Source organism: Triticum aestivum, chromosome 2A (genome assembly GCF_018294505.1).
Source record: "Triticum aestivum cultivar Chinese Spring chromosome 2A, IWGSC CS RefSeq v2.1, whole genome shotgun sequence".
In the NCBI taxonomy this organism is placed as follows: domain Eukaryota; kingdom Viridiplantae; phylum Streptophyta; class Magnoliopsida; order Poales; family Poaceae; genus Triticum; species Triticum aestivum.
In genome coordinates, this window is record NC_057797.1 from 495,549,089 (window position 1) to 495,572,305 (window position 23,217).

Here is a 23,217-nt window from a genome sequence, read left to right on the forward strand (position 1 = left end):
AGGGCTTGCCACGTGGCGCGCCGCCCTCGTCTCCACTGCCGGCCCGCTCGGCCCGAGCCGGGCCCTCCTCGCCGCGCAGCCGGGCCGCGCCGCGCGCCCAACCCCGCCGCCCGGCTCCCTCGCCCGCGCCCGAGCGCCGCCTCGTCGCCTGACGCGCCGGCCGCCGCGCCCCTCGCCGCCATCAGCAACCGCCCGCACCGCCTCGCCGCTCCAGCGGTCCCCGTCATCGTCCGCGCCCGCCGGCGCCGCGGTTGACCGCCGCCACCACCGGCGCCGCCCCTCGGCCTCGCCTTCCTCCAAGTCCGATGGCTCCGGCCGCCGCCGTTTCCTCTCTGGCGAACAGGATTCCGGCCGTCCTCGGGAAGCGTGCCGCTAGATCTGGATCTAGATCTTGGTTGACCTAATCTCGCCCGAAACCCTAACTTTTTACGTTTTTCCTGATGCTATAACTTTGCATCCATAGCTCCGTTTTTGACATATAGCATATCAAAATGTTTGTCTCAGAGAGCACATCATTTCATTCCATTGAATTATTTTCATTTGAGATCATCTTGATGCCCGAAATGCTGTTAGAAAAGTGCTACTTGAGATAATTGTCAGATCTGCTGCTCCATTTAGCTATTTGTTATTTTTGCCATGATTATTGTGTGCATGATATGCCCATGAGCTCTACATATGTTTTGTTAAGGATTTTGCCATCTTTCCAGAGATGCAACCCATGTATTTTTGTGATGTGTGTGGTGGGAAGCACAAGCTTGCAAAGTGAGGCACTTGGTAAAGCTGATTTCAGGGACTCAGCAGTTCCACTAAGTCCTTGAGCTGTTTATCTCATATGGCCATATGTTCATGTTGTTTCTTAGTGATCCGTGCCTCTTTTGAGGATGATCAGTAAGAATGTTTTGTTAATCTTGTAGTGCTCTATCCATCCGTGTCTTTGTTTGCAATTATGACGCACCCTAGCTTGAGTCAATTGAGCTCTACTTTTGCTACTTCATGAATCTGGGCAGATTGTCTACTTATTAGCGATTTTGCCGAGGATGTTGTAGTTGATCCGTGCATGCTATGCTATTGTTCTTGCCACGTCTAGCTTGCATTTTGTGTATTCTTGTTGGGTGTATGCTTAGCTTGTCATGACTTGCTTTGTAGTGAGTGCATCGAGCTCGTAAACATGCCAACTTGATATCTGTTTCAGCATGCTCCAGTTCTTCACTAAGTCTGTGATCTGATTATGTTTTTGCCATGTTCACATGCTTGCAATTGTATTTTCTGATCCCTTTTGGCTCAAGGTCACTAAGGGACTTTTGTTAAGCTCTTTGAGTAGCTCCATGCCATGCTTTACTTTGCCATGTTCAGGTCCTGTAGCATGTAGTTTTGTTGCTCCGAAGTGTGCTACCTGATCTGAAATTCCAGACAAGTGTTAATTTCACAAAGTCTGAGATCTGTTTGCCATATGCATTTTTGCCATGCTTGTTTGAACCTGATAATGGATTATTTGGCCGTAGCTCAGTGCTAGACTTTTGTTAAGCATGATGAATGCATCCCTGCCATGTATTTTTATGCCATGTTTGAGTGCTGTAGCTTATCTCATCTCATTGCATTTAGATGGCTACTTGCTGTAAATCGCAGAACGTGGTCATATTTCAATTGCTTGCCATTTCCAAACCGTAACTCCGATTCCGACGTTCTTTATATCGTTTTCAAGCGATTTCATCTCATCTTTCCAGTGGCTCACTTGGACTCCCATGTTGAGGCCAGGTTCATGCATCCCTTGTCAAATCTTGCATATGCATCCCGCATAGCATACCATCCTTGCATCATATTGTTTGATCCTTGCACGTGGTTGATTGTGTCCTTGTTTCTTGTTTGTCTTGTTTGGGTAGAGCCGGGAGACGAGTTCGCTAACGAGGAGCCCGTTGAGTTTGCTTTTGATTATCCAGTCAACTCTGACAACTTTGCAGGCAAGATGATCATACCCTCGAAATCACTACTATCTTTGCTTTGCTAGATGCTCGCTCTTTTGCTATGCCAATGCTACGATGCCTAGCACTTGCTTTCAAGCCTCCCAAATTGCCATGTCAAACCCCTAACCCACCATATCCTAGCAAACCGTTGATTGGCTATGTTACCGCTTTGCTCAGCCCTTCTTATAGCGTTGTTAGTTGCAGGTGAAGATTGGAGACCGTTCCTTGTTGGAACATTATTTACTTGTTGGGATATCATTATATTGCCATCTTATCTTAATGCATCTATATACTTGGTAAAGGGTGTTGGAAATATGCCCTAGAGGCAATAATAAATAAGTTATTATTATATTTCCTTGTTCATGATAATCGTTTATTATCCATGCTATAATTGTATTGATAGGAGACTCAGATACATGTGTGGATACATAGACAACACCATGTCCCTAGTAAGCCTCTAGTTGACTAGCTCGTTGATCAATAGATGGTTACGGTTTCCTGACCATGGACATTGGATGTCATTGATAACGGGATCACATCATTAGGAGAATGATGTGATGGACAAGACCCAATCCTAAGCCTAGCACAAAGATCGTGTAGTTCGTATGCTAAAGCTTTTCTAATGTCAAGTATCTTTTCCTTAGACCATGAGATTGTGCAACTCCCGGATACCGTAGGAATGCTTTGGGTGTATCAAACGTCACAACGTAACTGGGTGGCTATAAAGGTGCATTACAGGTATCTCCGAAAGTGTCTGTTGGGTTGGCACGAATCGAGACTGGGATTTGTCACTCCGTGTAAACGGAGAGGTATCTCTGGGCCCACTCGGTAGGACATCATCATAATGTGCACAATGTGACCAAGGGGTTGATCACGGGATGATGTGTTACGGAACGAGTAAAGAGACTTGCCGGTAACGAGATTGAACAAGGTATCGGTATACCGACGATCGAATCTCGGGCAAGTAAAATACCGCTAGACAAAGGGAATTGTATACGGGATCGATTGAGTCCTTGACATCGTGGTTCATCGATGAGATCATCGTGGAACATGTGGGAGCCAACATGGGTATCCAGATCCCGCTGTTGGTTATTGACCGGAGAACGTCTCGGTCATGTCTACATGTCTCCCGAACCCGTAGGGTCTACACACTTAAGGTTCGATGACGCTAGGGTTATAAAGGAAGTTTGTATGTGGTTACCGAATGTTGTTCGGAGTCCCGGATGAGATCCCGGACGTCACGAGGAGTTCCGGAATGGTCCGGAGGTAAAGATTTATATATGGAAAGTTGTTGTTCGGGTTCCGAAAAAAGTTCGGGTTTTTTCGGTATTGTACCGGGAAGCTTCCAGAAGGTTCCGGAGGATTCCGGAGGGGTCCGGAGGTCCGGAAATTGTTCCACCACGTCCAATACAGTAGCATGGGCTGTAGGGGGGCGCCCTAGCCTTAATGGGCCAGGGGCACCAGCCCCCCAAGGCCCATGCGCATGGGAAGGGGAAACCCTAAAGGGGGAGGCCTCCACTTGACTTGGGAGGCACTCCTCCCCCCTTGGCCGCCCCCCTAGATGGGATCTAGGGCTGGCCGCACCCCTTGGGGTGGGAAACCCTAAAGGGGACGCAGCCCCCCTTCCCCCTATATATACTTGAGGTTTTGGGGCTGCCAGACACATGAGTTCTCTCCCTCTTTGGTGCAGCCCTGCCTCTCCTCCTCCTCCTCTCCCGTGGTGCTTGGCGAAGCCCTGCTGGATTGCCACGCTCCTCCACCACCACCACGCTGTTGTGCTGCTGCTGGATGAAGTCTTCCTCAACCTCTCCCTCTCTCCTTGCTGGATCAAGGCATGGGAGACGTCACCGGGTTGTACGTGTGTTGAACGCGGAGGTGCCGTCCGTTCGGCACTAGGATCTCCGGTGATTTGAATCACGACGAGTACGACTCCTTCAACCCCGTTCTCTTGAACGCTTCCACTTAGCGATCTACAAGGGTATGTAGATGCACTCTCCTTCCCCTCGTTGCTGGTTTCTCCATAGATAGATCTTGGTGACACGTAGGAAAATTTTGAATTTCTGCTACGTTCCCCAACAGTGGCATCATGAGCTAGGTCTATTGTGTAGATTCTTTGCACGAGTAGAACACAAAGTAGTTGTGGGTGTTGATGTTGTTCAATATGCTTACCGTTACTAGTCCAATCTTGTTTCGACGGTATTGTGGGATGAAGCGGCCCGGACCGACCTTACACGTATTCTTACGTGAGACAGGTTCCACCGACTGACATGCACTTGGTTCATAAGGTGGCTAGCGGGTGCCAGTCTCTCCCACTTTAGTCGGAACGGATTCGATGAAAAGGGTCCTTATGAAGGGTAAATAGCAATTGGCATATCACGTTGTGGTTTTGCGTAGGTAAGAAACGTTCTTGCTAGAAACCCATAGCAGCCATGTAAAATATGCAAACAACAATTAGAGGACGTCTAACTTGTTTTTGCAGGGTATGCTATGTGATGTGATATGGCCAAGAAGAATGTGATGAATGATATGTGATGTATGAGATTGATCATGTTCTTGTAATAGGAATCACGACTTGCATGTCGATGAGTATGACAACCGGCAGGAGCCATAGGAGTTGTCTTTATTTATTGTATGACCTGCGTGTCATTGAACAACGCCATGTAATTACTTTACTTTATTGCTAACTGGTAGCCATAGTAGTAGAAGTAATAAGTTGGCGAGACAACTTCATGGAGACACGATGATGGAGATCATGATGATGGAGATCATGGTGTCATGCCGGTGACGACGATGATCATGGAGCCCCGAAGATGGAGATCAAAAGGAGCAAAATGATATTGGCCATATCATGTCACTATTTGATTGCATGTGATGTTTATCATGTTTATGCATCTTGTTTACTTAGAATGACGGTAGTAAATAAGATGATCCCTTACAACAATTTCAAGAAGTGTTCTCCCCTAACTGTGCACCGTTGCTAAAGTTCGTCGCTTCTAAGCACCATGTGTTGATCGGGTGTGATGGATTCTTACATTCACATACAACGGGTGTAAGACAGATTTACACACGCGAAACACTTAGGGTTAACTTGACGAGCCTAGCATGTACAGACATGGCCTCGGAACACAGAGACCGAAAGGTCGAGCATGAGTCGTATGGTAGATACGATCAACATGAAGATGTTCACCGATGATGACTAGTCCGTCTCACGTGATGATTGGACACGGCCTAGTTGACTCGGATCATGTAATCACTTAGATGACTAGAGGGATGTCTATCTGAGTGGGAGTTCATAAGATGAACTTAATTATCCTGAACATAGTCAAAAGATCTTTGCAAATTATGTCGTAAGCTCGCGCTTTAGTTCCACTTTTTAGATATGTTCCTAGAGAAAATATAGTTGAAAGTTGATAGTAGCGATTATGCGGACAGTAGAAAGCTTATGTCCTTAATGCACCGCTCAGGGTGCTGAACCCCAAACGTCGTTTGTCGATGTTGCGAACATCAGACATACAGGTTTTGATAACTACATGATAGTTCATTTAAATGGTTTAAGTAGAGGCACCAAAGACGTTTTTCGAAACGTCGCGGAACATATGAGATGTTTCAAGGGCTGAAATTGGGATTTCAGGCTCGTGCCCACGTCAAGAGGTATGAGACCTCCGATGATTTTCTTAGCCTGCAAACTAAGGGAGAAAACCTCAATCGTTGAGCTTGTGCTCAGATGGTCTGAGTACAACAATCACTTTAATCGAGTGGGAGTTGATCTTCCAGATGAGATGGTGATGTTTCTCCAAAGTCATTGCCACCAAGCTGCTAGAGCTTCGTGATGAACTATAACATATCAAGGATAGAGATGATGATCCTTGAGGTATTTGCGTTGTTTGACATCGTGAAAGTAGAAATCAAGAAGGAGCATCAATTGTTGATGATTGGTGAAACCACTAGTTTCAAGAAGGGCAAGGGCAAGAAGGGACACTTCATGAAACGGCAAATTAGTTGCTGCTCCAGTGAAGAAACCCAAGGTTGAACCTTAACCCGAGACTGAGTGCTTCTATAATAAGGGGAACAACCACTGGAGCAGAATTACCCTAGATACTTGGTAGATAAGAAGGCTGGCAAGGTCGATAGAAGTATATTGGATATACATTATGTTAATGTGTACTTTACTAGTACTCCTAGTAGCACCAGGGTATTAGATACCGGTTCGGTTGCTAAGTGTTAGTAACTCGAAATAAAAGCTACGGAGTAAATGGAGACTAGCTAAAGGTGAGCTGACGATATGTGTTGGAAGTTTTTCCAAGCTTGATGTGATCAAGCATCGCACGCTCCCTCTACCAACGAGATTGGTGTTAAACCTAAATAATTGTTATTTGGTGTTTGCGTTGAGCATAGACATGATTGGATTATGTCTATTGCAATACGGTTATTCATTTAAGGAGAATAATAGTTACTCTTTTATGTGAATAATACCTTCAGTGGTCTTGCACCTAAAAATGGTTTATTGAATCTCGATCGTAGTGATACACATTTTCATGCCAAAAGATAGTAATGATAGTACCACTTACTGGTGGCACTGCCATGTAAGTCATATTGGTTTAAAACGCATGAAGAAGCTCCATGTTGATGGATCTTTGGACTCACTCATTTTTGAAAAGTTTGAGACATGCGAACCATGTCTATTGGTGTATACGCATGAAGAAACTCCATGCAGATGGATCGTTTGGACTCACTTGATTTTGAATCACTTGAGACATGCAAATCATACCACATGGGCAAGATGACTGAAAAGCCACAGTTTCAGTAAGATGGAACAAGATAGCAACTTGTTGGAAGTAACACATTTTGATGTGTGCAGTCCAATGAGTGCTGAGGCATGCAGTGAATATCGTTATGTTCTTACTTCACAGATGATTCGAGTAGATGTTGGGAATATTTACTTGATGAAACACAAGTCTGAATTATTGAATGGTTCAAGTAATTTCAGAGTGAAGTAGAAGATCATCGTGATAAGAGGATAAAATGTCTATGATATGATCATAGAGATGAATATCTGAGTTACGAGTTTTGGCACACAATTAAGACATTGTGGAAATTGTTTCGCAATTAATACCGCCTGGAACACCATAGTGTGATAGTGTGTCCGAACATCATAGTTGCACCCTATTGGATATGGTGCGTACCATGATGTCTCTTATCGAGTTACCACTATTGTTCATGGGTTAGGCATTAGAGACAACCACATTCACTTTAAATAGGGCACCACGTAATTCCGTTGAGATGACACCGTATGAATTATGGTTTAGAGAAACCTAAGTTGTCGTTTCTTAAAGGTTTGGGGCTGCGATGCTTATGTGAAAAAGTTTCAGGCTGATAAGCTCGAACCCAAAGCGGATAAATGCATCTTCATAGGACACCCAAAATAGTTGGGTATACCTCCTATCTCAGATCCGAAAGCAATAAGGGATTGTTTCTAGAATCGGGTCCTTTCTCGAGGAAAAGTTTCTCTCGAAAGAATTGAGTGGGAGGATGGTGGAGACTTGATATGGTTATTGAACCATCACTTCAACCAGTGTGTATCAGGGCACAGGAAGTTGTTCCTGTGGCACCTACACCAATTGAAGTGGAAGCTTATGATAGTGATCTTGAAGCTTCAGATCAAGTCACTACCGAACCTCGTAGGACGACAAGGACGCGTACTCGTTCGGAGTGGTACGGTGATCCTGTCTTAAAGGTCATGTTGCTAGACAACAATGAACCTACGAGCTATGGAGAAGCGATGGTGGGCCCAAATTCCGACAAATAGTTAGGAGCCACGAAATCCGAGATAGGATCCATGTATCAGAACAAAGCATGGACTTTGGTGGACTTGCCCAATGATCGGCAAGCCATTGAGATAAATGGATCTTTAAGAAGAAGACGGACGTGGATGGTAATGTCACCGTCTATGAAGCTCGACTTGTGGCGAAGAGTTTTTCACTAGTTCAAGGAGTTGACTACGATGAGATTTTCTCATCCGTAGCGATGCTTAAGTCCGTCGGATTCATGTTAGCATTAGCTGCATTTATGAAATCTGGCAGATGGATGTCAAAACGAGTTTCCTTACCAGTTTTCGTAAGGAAAGGTTGTATGAAATACAATCAGAAAGGTTTTGTCGATCCTAAGGATGCTAAAAGGTATGCTAGCTCTAGCGATCCTTCCATGGACTGGAGTAAGCATCTCGGAGTTGGAATGTGCACTTTGATAAGATGATCAAAGATTTTGGGTTTATACAAAGTTTATGAGAAACTTGTATTTCCAAAGAAGTGAGTGGGAGCACTATAGAATTTCTGATGAGTATATGTTGTTGACATATTATGGATCAGAAATGACGTAGAATTTCTGGAAAGCATATAGGGTTATTTGAAAGTGTTTTTCAATGGAAAGCCTGGATTAAGCTACTTGAACATTGAGCATCAAGATCTATAAGGATAGATCAAAACGCTTAATGGTACTTTTCAAATGAGCACATACCTTGACATGATCTTGAAGGTGTTCAAGATGGATCAGTCAAAGAAGGAGTTCTTGCCTGAGTTGTAAGGTATGAAGTTAAGACTTAAAGCTCGACCACGGCAGAATAGAGAGAAAGGACGAAGGTCGTCCCCTATGCTTAAGACATAGGCTCTACAGTATGCCATGCTGAGTACCGCACCTGAAGTGTGCCTTGCCATGAGTCAGTCATGGGGTACAAGAGTGATCCAAGAATGGATCACAGGACAGCGGTCAAAGTTATCCTTAGTAACTAGTGGACTAAGGAATTTTCTCGATTATGGAGGTGGTAAAAGAGTTCGTCATAAAGGGTTACGTCGATGCAAGCTTGACACCTATCCGGATAGCTCTGAGTAGAGATACCGGATACGTATAATGGAGCAACAATTTAGAATAGCTCCAAGTAGAACAGTTATTTGGAATAGCTCCAAATAGAGCGTGGTAGCTGCATCTAGGAGATGACATAGAGATTTGTAAAGCACACACGGATCTGAAAGGTTCAGACCCGTTGACTATAACCTCTCTCACAAGCATAACATGATCAAACCCAAAACTCTTGGGTGTTAGTCACATAGGGATGTGACCTTGAGTGTTAATCACATATCGATGTGAACTGGATTATTGACTCTAGTGCAACTGGGAGACTGTTGGAAATATTCCTAGAGGCAATAATAAATAAGTTATTATTATATTTCCTTGTTCATGATAATCGTTTATTATCCATGCTATAATTGTATTGATAGGAAACTCAGATACATGTGTGGATACATAGACAACACCATGTCCCTAGTAAGCCTCTAGTTGACTAGCTCGTTGATCAATAGATGGTTATGGTTTCCTGACCATGGACATTGGATGTCATTGATAACGGGATCACATCATTAGGAGAATGATGTGATGGACAAGACCCAATCCTAAGCCTAGCACAAAGATCGTGTAGTTCGTATGCTAAAGCTTTTCTAATGTCAAGTATCTTTTCCTTAGACCATGAGATTGTGCAACTCCTGGATACCGTAGGAATGCTTTGGGTGTATCAAACGTCACAACGTAACTGGGTGGCTATAAAGGTGCATTACAGGTATCTCCGAAAGTGTCTGTTGGGTTGGCACGAATCGAGACTAGGATTTGTCACTCCGTGTAAACGGAGAGGTATCTCTGGGCCCACTCGGTAGGACATCATCATAATGTGCACAATGTGACCAAGGGGTTGATCACGGGATGATGTGTTACGGAACGAGTAAAGAGACTTGCCGGTAACGAGATCGAACAAGGTATCGGTATACCGACGATCGAATCTCGGGCAAGTACAATATCGCTAGACAAAGGGAATTGTCTACGGGATCGATTGAGTCCTTGACATCGTGGTTCATCCGATGAGATCATCGTGGAACATGTGGGAGCCAACATGGGTATCCAGATCCCGCTGTTGGTTATTGACCGGAGAACGTATCGGTCATGTCTACATGTCTCTCGAACCCGTAGGGTCTACACACTTAAGGTTCGATGACGCTAGGGTTATAAAGGAAGTTTGTATGTGGTTACCGAATGTTGTTCGGAGTCCCGGATGAGATCCCGGACGTCACGAGGAGTTCCGGAATGGTCCGGAGGTAAAGATTTATATATGGAAAGTTGTTGTTCGGGTTCCGGAAAAAGTTCGGGTTTTTTCGGTATTGTACCGGGAAGCTTCCAGAAGGTTCCGGAGGATTCCGGAGGGGTCCGTAGGTCCGGAAATTGTTCCACCACGTCCAATACAGTAGCATGGGCTGTAGGGGGGCTCCCTAGCCTTAATGGGCCAGGGGCACCAGCCCCCCCAAGGCCCATGCGCAGGGGAAGGGGAAAACCCTAAAGTGGGAGGCCTCCACTTGACTTGGGAGGCACTCCTCCCCCCTTGGCCGCCCCCCCTAGATGGGATCTAGGGCTGGCCGCACCCCTTGGGGTGGGAAACCCTAAAGGGGGCGCAGCCCCCTTCCCCCCTATATATACTTGAGGTTTTGGGGCTGCCAGAGACATGAGTTCTCTCCCTCTATTGGTGCAGCCCTGCCTCTCCTCCTCCTCCTCTCCCGTGGTGCTTGGCGAAGCCCTGCTGGATTGCCACGCTCCTCCACCACCACCACGCCGTTGTGCTGCTGCTGGATGAAGTCTTCCTCAACCTCTCCCTCTCTCCTTGCTGGATCAAGGCATGGGAGACGTCACCGGGCTATACGTGTGTTGAACGCGGAGGTGCCGTCCGTTCGGCACTAGGATCTCCGGTGATTTGAATCACGACGAGTACGACTCCTTCAACCCCGTTCTATTGAACTCTTCCGCTTAGCGATCTACAAGGGTATGTAGATGCACTCTCCTTCCCCTCATTGCTGGTTTCTCCATAGATAGATCTTGGTGACACGTAGGAAAATTTTGAATTTCTGCTACGTTCCCCAACAAAGGGTGGAAGGCTCGGCCTCTCGCCTAGTGTTTTGTTCCACTCTTGCCGCCCTAGTTTCCGTCATATCGGTGTTATGTTCCCGGAGTTTGCGTTCCTTACGCGGTTGGGTTATAATGGGAACCCCTTGATAGTTCGCCTTGATTAAAGCTTTTCTAGCAATGCCTAACCTTGGTTTTACCATTTGCCACCTAGCCTCTTTTCCCGTGGGTTTCCGGAGCCCGAGGGTCATCTTATTTAACACCCCCCCCCGGGCCAGTGCTCCTCTGAGTGTTGGTCCGACCGAGTAGACTGCGGGGCCACCTCGGGGCAACTTGAGGGTTGGTTTTACTCGTAGGATGTCTCATCTGAGTGTGCCCTGAGAATGAGATATGTGCAGCTCCTATCGGGATTTGTCGGCACATTCGGGCGGTGTTGGTGGTCTTGTTTTAACCTGTCGAAGTGTCTTGAAGAACCGAGATACCGAGTCTGATCGGAACGTCTCGGGAGGAGGTATATTCCTTCGTTGATCGTGAGAGCTTGTCATGGGCTAAGTTGGGACTCCCCTGCAGGGATTTGAACTTTCGAAAGCCATGCCCGCGGTTATGGGCAGATGGGAATTTGTTAATGTCCGGTTGTAGATAACTTGAACCTTAAACTTAATTAAAATGAATCAACTGAGTGAGTTACTGTGATGGCCTCTTCTCGGCGGAGTCCGGGAAGTGGACACGGTGTTGGAGTAATGTTTGCGCAGGTTGTTCTCTAGTTTCTTGCTCGCGCTTTGCCTCCTCTTCTCGCTCTCTTTTGCGAACAGGATAGCCACCATATATGCTAGTCGCTTGCTGCAGCTCCACATATATTTTTACCTCGCCTTACCTATAAGCTTAAATAGTCTTGATCGCGAGGGTGCGAGATTGCTGAGTCCCTGTGGCTCACAGATTACTATTACACCAGATGCAGGGCCTGATGATTCCGCTCCAGGTGACGCGCTCGAGCTCAAGTGGGAGTTCGACGAGGACTCTCAACGTTACTATGTTTCCTTTCCTGATGATTAGTAGTGGTGCCTAGTTGGGGGTGATCGGGACTGTGTCGCATGTTGGGTTGTTCTTCTATTTTGGCGCCGTAGTCGGGCCATGAGTGTTTGAATGATGTAATGCTTTTTTATGTACTTGATTGACGTGGCGAGTGTAAGCCAACTATGTTATCTCCCCTTTTATTATCTATATTACATGGGATGTTGTGAAGATTGCCTAACTTGCGACATATGCCTTCAATGCGATTATGCCTCTAAGTCGTGCCTCGACACGTGGGAGATATAGTTGCATCGAGGGTGTTACACTATCCTATCTAATTATGATTGTTCCGCGCCTATATGGACTAAACCCTCCGGTTTATATAGACACCCGAGGGGACCAGGGTTGTACAAAGTCGGGTACAGATAAAGGAATCTTCATATTGGGATGCCAAGCTTGCCATCCACGCCAAGGAAAGTCCCATTCGGACACGGGTGGGAGTCTTTGGCCTTGCATCTTCACTATCCATCAGTCCGACCTACGTACCATAGTCCGGACGCCCGAGGACCCCCTAATCCAGGACTCCCTCAGACACAACAAAGCAGTACAAGTACCATTCCTTTCCGGTTTAATATGGCTTAATTTGAAACAAGAAAAATACACTGGCGGTCGACGTATGTAACAATACGCTCTTTACATTCACTATATATAGTTTTGGAGTGATTATACGATCACTAGCTCATCGTAGAGCACCGTATTGCACCCTACTGACCGGCCACATAGTCAACGTGGCACTTTGTTGACTGGTTAAATTGTCACCTAGTTTTTGGGTCGCACGTGTCAGTTGGCAGCGCAAAGAAATCAGTTGAACAAAACTTTACGCAGGCGGAACAGAGTCTAACCCTTGCGCGTGAAGCACCCTAGCTGTGTATGTGAGTGCATGCACGTCTAATCCCTCGGTCTTCCAACAAAGAGTGTACATCGGCTAAAAAACAAAGAGTGTACATCTACACTTCCAATGCATTTATCCTTTAATCTAAAATTGATATTGATTAACTAATGCACCAACTTGTACTCTAGCTATATGCTACATGTCTATCCTTAATTACAGCATGCAACAACTTTCATTTAATCTTCTTCTCTCAATGGTCGCATGCACACATAAATCTGCTACTTTTGGGCATTAATTATTCCCTGGTCACTGTGTAAATCTCTAAATGTACAGTCTTTCACAGACGTAGGGAGTAGGTTGAGCACTTGAGCGTGAGCGTATGTGTTGCATCGCGTGCTGTGTGCGGCATGGGTGCGTGAGTGTTGCGTGCGTCCACGTGTACGTGTGAGTGTTGCATGTTGCTTGCATGCATGCATGCATGCATGAGGCTTTTACTCCCTCCCATTGACATGTTCATATTTCAAGCTTCCTCTATTCCCTCCATATTTTGATACTCCCTCTGTTCCCAAATACGGAGTAAAAGCCTCCCTCTGTTCCCACGTAGTATTTGTCTCTCTAGATATATTTCAACAAGTGACTACGTACGGAGATAAATGAGTAAATCTACACTCTAAAATATGTCTACATACACCCTATGTTGTATTCCATTTGAATGCCTAAAAAGACAATATTTAGGAACGGAGGGAGTAGCAAATAAACATTAAGTTCTCTTGTTTTTCCCTCCTTGGTCACGGTGCACAACCAAAGATGACTCACCTGGATGGAGGGAGTAGATGGTCAAAGTTTGACACAAAATTAATGCATTGGTAACATAATGTTTTGAGGAAAACGAGTGCATTAATTGAGTGTTTTTGTAAACTACAAAATTTATTTAACCACTCACATCTACCTTGGTTGATAAATTTTTTGAATTGAGCCCTATAAACCGAAAAGGAGGTAGTACTAGTACTCCTGCATTATTGGTTCCGGGTGCCTTGGCCAACGTTTCATCTTGTTGGACAGGATGCATCGATGCTTACATGGGGTGCTAAGCACATTAAAAACTGTGGCAACTAATGCTCCCAATGCTTACATGTACAGGTGCTTAACTTGTTGGTGCTAAGCATCCTTTATTTAATGATTTTGTAACTAAAGTTCTTCATGCATTGGTGGGATTATTCCATTTAAGTCTTTTGTCTAGGTTCTCGCGCTTAGTACTGGAGTCACCACACTTATCTCTCCTCTTAATTACCTTGCCACATTAGACTTTTTGCCTACATGGCAGCCTTAGCACCTGTACAAGGCGGCATTGGGAGGGGACCGAGCATACAGGCATAGGGATACTATAGATAGGAAGTCTTCGCGATCCATTATTCCCCATCTCGGTCAGAGAGCACTATTCAACTAGTCTTTATAGTGTAGTGACAATACACGCTGCAGCAGATGGGGCACTTGATTAATAAGCTGAACCAGCGTGTTGGTGTTACTAAATCAGCCTAACCCAGTACTGCCATCATGTTTGCCAGTGGAGCACGCTTCCGCAAATACGACTACGCACCTCTCTCCTCCATTAACTGACATATGGGCCCTCTTGAGGTAGACCCACATGTCATCGGCATAACTATTTACACTCCGAAGGACGGTATATCCTGGTAGTAGTACTAGTAGAATTGAGATTTAATGCACTTTCTTCCCCGTCTTTCACTCTTCTTCCTCATCTCTTCCCCATCGCCGGCCGCACACCATTTCCCCCCGCACACTGCTTGCCTGATGATGCTATCTTCCTTGGTACCTCGCACATACCATATCCCCCCACTCACTGCTCGGCCACACACGACATCTTCTTCGCTCGCCCGCCCGAATCCACTTCCCCGCTGGCTTGAAGGCTCCGAAAACCCTAATCACTCAGCGCCCTAAAAAAACCTATGGCAGAACCGACTGACACGCAGAGCCAGGATTGGAATTCCCTCCCCGATGTTCTCTTGGAGCAGATCTGTAATCGTATGGACCTTCTCAACACTGTCCCTCTGGCCGCATGCTCGGTGTCTTTGTACCGTCTACTCGTCTGCAATCGACCGGCTCTTTTCAAGACACCCTGCTTGCTGATGCCTGATCCTCGCAAGTGGCCCAGACACCGACTTGACGATCCTACGGAGGTTTCCGTGGTGGCCCTCGAGATGCTACAACTACCCGTCCACATGTCCTTCATGCGCGACCACTACTGGGCGGGCATGAAGGCCAACTGGATCGTCCCCATCCACCAATCCGGTAGTCCGTGGCGTCTTGTGGATATCTACACCCAGCGAGAGATCACCCTTCCATCGTTAGATACCACCGCCATCGAGCCTCGTGGCCCCCTGGACACTCCTTCCTACTACGCACGAGACGCGTCGAGCTTTTGGCTCGACCTCTGTTTGCTGAAGGTTGTAATCTATGAAGAGCCCACACCATCACAAGACTACATGGATTACAAACTCATTACCATGTTCAACATGGGATTAGTCTATCTAGAATCCGGTTGCCATACATGGTTATGGCTCATCGTCGATCCTCTTCACCCAACATTTCTGTCTGATGCTATAGTGCATGATGGCATCGTTTATGCGGTCGACGCACAGATTGGCTGCCTATACTGGTGGAATCTATCATCGTGTAATTGTTCTATCTCATATCATCTTTACCTTAAGAATATGACTGCCTATTCATTGTTACAAATTTAGAATATATAGTATGTCTATAACCACATCATTGCTATATGTTCCTCTCATTTCCTAGATTTTTATGACCGCACAAGTTATTGTTAGAGTTGATATGATAACAATTGGCATCTAATGATTGTTAGAATAGATATTATGAGTATAACCTCATGATTGCTATATGTTACTATCATTTCTAGGATTTTTATTACAACGCATGTTATTGCTTAGAGTTGATATGATAACTATAGTAAGTGCTATGATAGAATATGAGGAGGCCCTGTCATATCTGTTTTCCTCTCATTATTACATGATGTTTGAACCATGATATATTTCTAGAATATGAAAGCCATTGGCTTATTTTTTAACTTGGGGTATGATTATGACCATGGCATTGCAATTCTCTATCTATGATATGTGTCACTATTATAATAATCTTAATTCCACACATACTCTGAACATGATTGTTTATTTTTGTCCTTTTGGTCTTCAATTTGAATTGTTGCAGTAGACATAAATGCGTTGGCCTTCATGATTCCAGGACCTGGAATCATACCAGCCGATGGGTAGTGGTTTATCCCTCATTCAGCTGACGGCGGTCATTTGATGCTCATTTGCACGTACCAAATTGACCAAACCATTTCATCAAACCACATGCAGTACAATGCCTGGGGTGTTCGTGACATTGATGGCTATCGCTGCTTCGTGTTCGAGAAAGATCCCAGCTCCGTTGGGCCAGGCGTATTCAACTAGAGGCGGGTTTAAAGCGTCGGCAACCACTCCATGTTCCTCGGACTCAATTATTCGATCATCCAACCAATCATCGATCATATCACCGGTGATGATTACTGTGCTATGCCACTTCCATTCGCCAGTGGAACTGTGTTTACACATCATACCATGGGTTTCATGAATCACCATATCCAGAGATTCGTCGACACAGCTTGTTGCCATATAATCTTCAGTGTGTTAAAGGCATCAAGCTTCCATGCGATGGATGGCTTTTGCAAACCCGACATGCGGCGATGTGGTTCATGCCAACAGCAAATATGCACAACTTGATTCGTACTAATATCTAGACTGAGCCATGTGTCCTGCTGCTGTAGCATGACCCTCTTTTGTTGGATATTATGTACTGTTGTTAGTTTGAAGCACTCCTCTGGTTAGAAGGATAGATACCTTTCTGGGATCAAGTGCATCCTAACTCACCAGCGTAGGATGTACTAATAATTGTGATGGAGATGCTGTGCAAAAGCCATATATATATAGTGGCACTATTCTAATCCTGGATTAGAATGACTGTTTGGATCACAGCGCCTCTATATATAGGCACGATCTGGTTTCTCCTGAACTCTGTGAACTGCCGCACCAGCGCCGTCTAAAAAAAGCCCCCCTCCCCTTGATCCCGATCCCTTGATCCCATCGTCAGCGAGCCCCGCCCCACCCCTGGCCAACTCGCCTCCGCTGCCCCACCGCGGACACTCCCCCCCGGCGCCGCCGGTGCCGCGTCCCGCCATGAACCTCCCCGCCGTCGGTGCCCGGCTCCACCACTCCCGCCTCGGCCCAGACCCCCTGCCGTTAGTGCCCCGCTTGCCACCGTCGCCATCAACGCCGGGCGTTGCCATCCCAGCCAATCTCAGGTGCCGCCGCCAACCTCCGGCATCCCACCGCCGACTCCAGGAAGCTGCCGCCAACCAAGGCTCTGCCGGCTATGGGATCCCGCCGCTACCCACGGGTCACCGGGATCCGGGATCCAGCGGCCAACCCGCTCGCCGCCGGCCACCTGGATCCAGTGGCCAACCCGCGCGCTGCCGGCCTCCGGAATCCTGCCACCCTAGGCGCCACCAGACACCGTTCTCCCTCAAACACAACCAAGCGTCCGCACCAACCCCACCATCGGCGCCTCTTCCTCTATCGCCTCCCCGCTCATCATCCCGAAGTCCACCTCTGTCAAAGCTGTCGTTCAAGTACTGATTCCATGCCAAAGTCTATATTTTTGAGTTCTGTTCTTCGTGTGACATTGACACTGCTCTCAAATTAGTTCTGTGATGAACAAGAAAAGAGTGCCTGAAGATACATGTGAGCTGTCGTATCATCACAAGGGGCAGAAGAAAAGCAGCTAGCTAGGAGAATCTTAATTACTCACCTGGAGATTAGAGGAGAAAAAGTAACGAGCTAGGAGCAAAACTGCGGGTGCTTTCGCTGCCTCCGCTACCTCGTGCTACAGCCATGGCCCCTCTCGCGTCATCACCGCGGTGATAGAGAGGATCAGAGGATGTGGGGGGAGGTGGTCGTGAAGATTGAAGATGTAGTAGTTTGGGCTGTGAAAAACTGGCAGGTCGAGAGATTCCTCCTTTGCCTACAGGGATGTTGGCCACTGCATCGCGGAGCGATGGCCTCCCCGGCCTGCGGCTTTCACCGACCACCACATGGTCGTGCTGCAGCCACTATTGTACATTGGTTTGGGAGGATACCCGCCATTAAAGGCCGGCTCAGCTTGTCCCCAAGCTCACAAAATCTTCCCTCGTGGTCCGCCTCATCTTCCTACAATGCACAAGGTCCACGGCCAAAACGGGGCGAGCTGATGCAGCCGTACTACTACTACTAATGTGATTCAGTGAAGAAGGGATATTAAGAACAAACTTCAGAGATCCCTCTACTGAAATTTCAGAAAAAACAGAGAGACAAAGTTCAGAGATCCCTTTGCTGAATATTAGCATGCGATACAAACTTGACTTCTATCAGACAACAAAAAATGTGTCGGCGTATAGGTGGCAGTGGCTCCATTTCTCACAGAATCTATAGGGGATCCCTTCTTGCCATGTCAAGCAATTCACTTGCTGTAAAAAAAATTGTATCCTATATTTTGGAGCCTCATGACCCACACTAGTTTACATTCTTCACCGATGCATCGCTTTTCTCTGGAGTTGAAAGACACGGAAGTTCATCCTAGCAAACTATGTGGTTCAGTGTGTATATTAAATGAAGGAAAAAATAAATAGGAAGTGTCCAGCAGCATCAGTGTGTGGCTGCCTATAATTCTTCTCTGTGTGTGTGTGCGCACGCGCTGCACATGAGCATGAGTAAGAGGTAAAAATGGAGGCGCCCGGGGCCAGAACCTGGCGAAGTAGACCAGCCAGAGTAGTCGGGCGAGGCCATGGCATCTGACCGCAGACGACGACGAATCCGCGACATTCTAGCTTGCTGCCATTGGGTGCGTGACATTCTGTTGGTGTGTCGCGTGAGTGGTGAGTGTGTGCGTCATACTAGTAATATGTGCAGGGTGCATGCATGTATGAGTGCACAAGCGTATTCTCACACACGATGTCAAAAAGAGTTACAGATTTTGTACACAACTCGTATGCACCACAGATGTTCGTGTTTATGCCCCAAAAGAGTTACAGATTTTGTACACAACTCGTATGCACTACATTTATAATAAAACTTGTCCCTTCTCTCTGAAAAAAACTAGAAGTTCAAATTTAAATAACGGAGCAGTTCGATGTTTATTACAAAACCAAGAAGTCCAAATTACAAAAATAGAGCACTTGGATATTTATAACAAACTCCGAAATAAAAAGAAGAAGTTCAAATTAAAGTAATGGAGTAGTTCAATGTATACGGGAAACTCAAAATTCTTTCCGTTCCTAGAAAAATAAAAGTATGAAGTTCAATTTTATTTAAAAATGTATGATGCTTAAAATTATTTAAAAACAATATTTTTTCCTAAAGAATAAAACTAAGAAGTTCAAATAAAAATAACAGAGAAGTTTGATGTTTATAAAAAGACTCAGATTTTTTCTCGTTACAAAAGAATTAAATGAAGAAGATCAAATTAAAAATAAAAGGAACAATCAAAATGACTTTCCCCATTACTAAAGATCATCAATAAAATAGAACAAACTAAAAAAATGGAGTAGTTGAAAATTTATAAAAAAGAAATGTACTTTCCCCATTTGTGAAAAGACCCCCGGAAGTTCAAATTAAACCAACGAAGCGGTTCAATGTTTACTAGAAGCTCGAATTTTTAGTGGCTTATAAAGAATAAAACCAAGAAGTTCAATTCAAAATTACGAAGAAGTTCAATTTTACAAAGCACAACAGTTTGATATTTATTTGAAAACTCGATTTCTTCGGTTACTAAAGAATAAGACCAATAAGATCTATTCAAAATAACAAAGAATTCGATGTTTCCAACAGAAATCCAATTTTCACATTCCTAAAAAGCACACAAAGAAGTTGAAAAAAAAGTTAGAGAGGTCCGATGTCTATAAAAAACTCAGATTTTTTTGTTACTAAAGTGAAATATGGAGAAGTTCAGGTACTGCATGGTGTGTCTTTCGTATGAGAAAATAAGAGTAAAAAAGCGAAGTCCAAAATTTTTGTTGCTAGAAGTTCAAATGCACAGACCAGGAAAGTTCAAAAAGTTCCTCCTGTTCAACAAGTTTCCACAATGGAAGCTCAAATTAAAATAACAAAAAATAGTTTAGAAAAATAATTAGAAAAAGAATGTGTAGGGGGTCCAATATTTATGACAAAACTAGGATATTTTGATGATAAAGAAATAAACCAAGAAGTTCAAATTATAAAAAAGAGAAGTTCAATATTTATAAAAAGAGCACAGGTTTTCTTCGTTACTAAAGAATAAAATCAAAGAAGTTCAAATGAAAATAAAAGGAGTAGTTTGATGTCTATGGAAAACTCAAATTCTTTCCATTTCTAGGAAAAATAAAAGTATGAGGTTCAATTTTTAAAAATTGTTTGATGCTTATTTGAAAACATATTTTTTCTAAGAAGAAGACTAGGAAGTTCAATTTGAAATAACACAGAATTTTGAATTATATAAAAAAACTTAGATTTGTTGCAAGAAGTTCACGTGCACCTTCGTGCACGGTTTTGAATTTATATTGCGGGACGTTTGACCTCCAAGTACTGCAAGTTATGCTTTTTCTGGTGATAATAAAAGTGTAGAAAAATAAAAGATTAAAAGGTTTGTTGACAGAAGTTCAAGTGCTCTGTCCCGGGAAGTTCAAAAATTCTTGCGAGAGAGGTTCTCCTTGTATTTCCATGTTCGAGAAAAAAAAGAAATTGTTTTTTGCGTTTTAAAATAATTCTTTCAATCCACAAAGAAGTTCATTTATTATTTGGGAGCAACTTGATTTCAAAAAGAAAATAAAAATTCTAATTATAAAAATAGAAAAATTTCATGTACTACATGGTGTGAGTTTAATATGAGAAAAATGAATTAGAAAGCAAGGTCTAATTTTGTTGTTGTTATAAGTTCAAATCCTCGGTCGGAGAAAGTTAAAAAAATTACTACGAGAGAGGTTAGTACAAAAGGAATATCATTTGTGTAACACTGAAGAATGGATGAGAACATTACAAACGAAAATACGTCACAGAAGTTCAATGTGAAAACAGCAGGAAGTTCAACTACTACGTTGAATGAATTTTAGATGAAAAACTTTTAAAATTGTCGCGAGTATGAAAAGATGATCAACACGGGAAACTTGCGTGTTTACAATAGCTTTCCATCGGTATATCACATGCTCAATTCCGGTGAATGGATGGAGAGCTACTTGAAGTGGATGGAGATCTGCGAGAAAAAAACACGTGAAAAACAGAGTGAAGTTCAAGCACACACACTGAGAAGTTCAGGTTCTTCACGTGATGCATATTTGAAGAATATGTTTCGCAATAAAGGCAGAATGCATGATCTCACCGTTTTTGAAATTACTTGAAAACGGCCAGGATTCAGAGAAAACCATCAACACGAAAAAGTTTCGAATTTTCCATAGCTTTTCAGCGGTATATTATTTGCCCCATTCCGATAAAGTTTGTAGAAATTACAGCAAAAATACGTTTTTATCCATTTTCAAAACTGACATAAAACCATAATGAATTAGGAGAAACAATACATATAAAAAAATCGCATTTCTTCAAGCTTTTCAACGCCATATCATTTGCATTATTTGGACGTACGGTTAAAAAATTAGCTCGAAAATACAAACTCGGTGGAACTTGTACCGTTTTCTAAATTACTTTTAAATCGTTCAAAATTAGAAAAAACTTTCAACATGAAAAACTAGCGCATTTTCACAAGCTTTCCAACGCCATATCATTTGCCTCAATTGGATTAGCCGTTTAGAAATTACATTGGAAATACGAACACGGCTGCTCGGTTTGCGAAATTTTACGATTTTCCAAATTACTCTTTATCCATAGTGAATTAGAGAAAACTTTCAACATGTGGAAGGAGCGGTTTTGCAGCAGCTTTCGAACGCCATATTATTTGCCTCATTCCGATAAATGGTTTAGAAATGCGATCGAAAATATGATTCACGTTTTTTGTACGAAGAAAAAACGGTTTTCAAAACTGCTCTTAAACCGCTTATATTTTGCCAAAAGTTTAACTTGGGTCATAATATTGGTGTCCATAGCTTTCCAACAGTATATCGCAAGCCCTATTTGGGTACCTTTTAGATGAAGTTCAACATAGTACTCGGGGAAGGTCAGGCGCGTTACTCGGGAAGTTCATGTTGTGATCAGAATATTATTCTGATCCCGTGATCAGAATAGTGTTTATGTATATATATTCCCCGTGTGCTAGGTTAAACTTCCGCCAACATTGCCCAAATGGGGCTTGCTATATACCGTTGGAAAGCTATGGACACCAGCATCATGACCCAAGTTAAATTTTTGGCAAAATGTAAGCGGTTTAAGAGCAGTTTTGAAAACCGTTTTTTCTTCATACAAAAAATGTGAATCGTATTTTCGATCGCATTTTTAAACCGTTTATCGGAATGAGGCAAATAATATGGCGTTGTAAAAGCTGCTGCAAAACTACTCCTTCCACATGTTGAAAATTTTCTCTAATTCACTATGGATAAAGAGTAATTTGGAAAAAGTAAAATTTCGTAAACCGAACAGCTGAGTTCGTTTTTTCGATGTTGTTTCTAAATGGCTAATCCAATGGATGCATATGATATGGCGTTGGAAAGCTTATGAAAATGCGCTACTTTTTCATCTTGAATGTTTTTTTTTCTAATTTTGAATGGTTTAAGAGTAATTTAGAAAATGGTCCAAGTACTACCGAGTTCGTATTTTCGAGCTAATTTTTTAACCGTGCGTCCGAATGCAGCAAATGATATGGCGTTGGAAAGCTTGAACAAATGCGAAACTTTTTGATATTTAATTTTTCTCCCAATTCTTTACGGTTTTAAGTCAGTTTCGAAAATGGCGAAAAACGTATTTTCGCCGTAATTTCTACAAACTTTATCAGAATGGGGCAAATAATATACCTCTGAAAAGCTACGGAAAATGCGAAACTTTTTCATGTTGATGGTTTTCTCTGATTCCTAGCCGTTTTCAAGTAATTTTGAAAACGACGGGATTATGCGTTTTACCTTTATCGCGAAACAGATTCTTCGGAAATGCACCGCGTGAGGAACCTGAACTTCTCGGCGCGTGTACCTGAACTTCACTCTGTTTTTCACGTGATTTTTTTGCTCGTAGGTCTCCATCCACTGCTCGTAACTCTCCATCCATTCACCGAAATTGAGCAGGTGATATACCGATGGAAAGTTGCTGTAAGCACACAAGTTTCCCGTGTTGATCATCTTTTCATACTCGCGATGATTTTAAAAGTTTTTCATCTAAAATTCATTCAGCGTGGTAGTTGAACTTC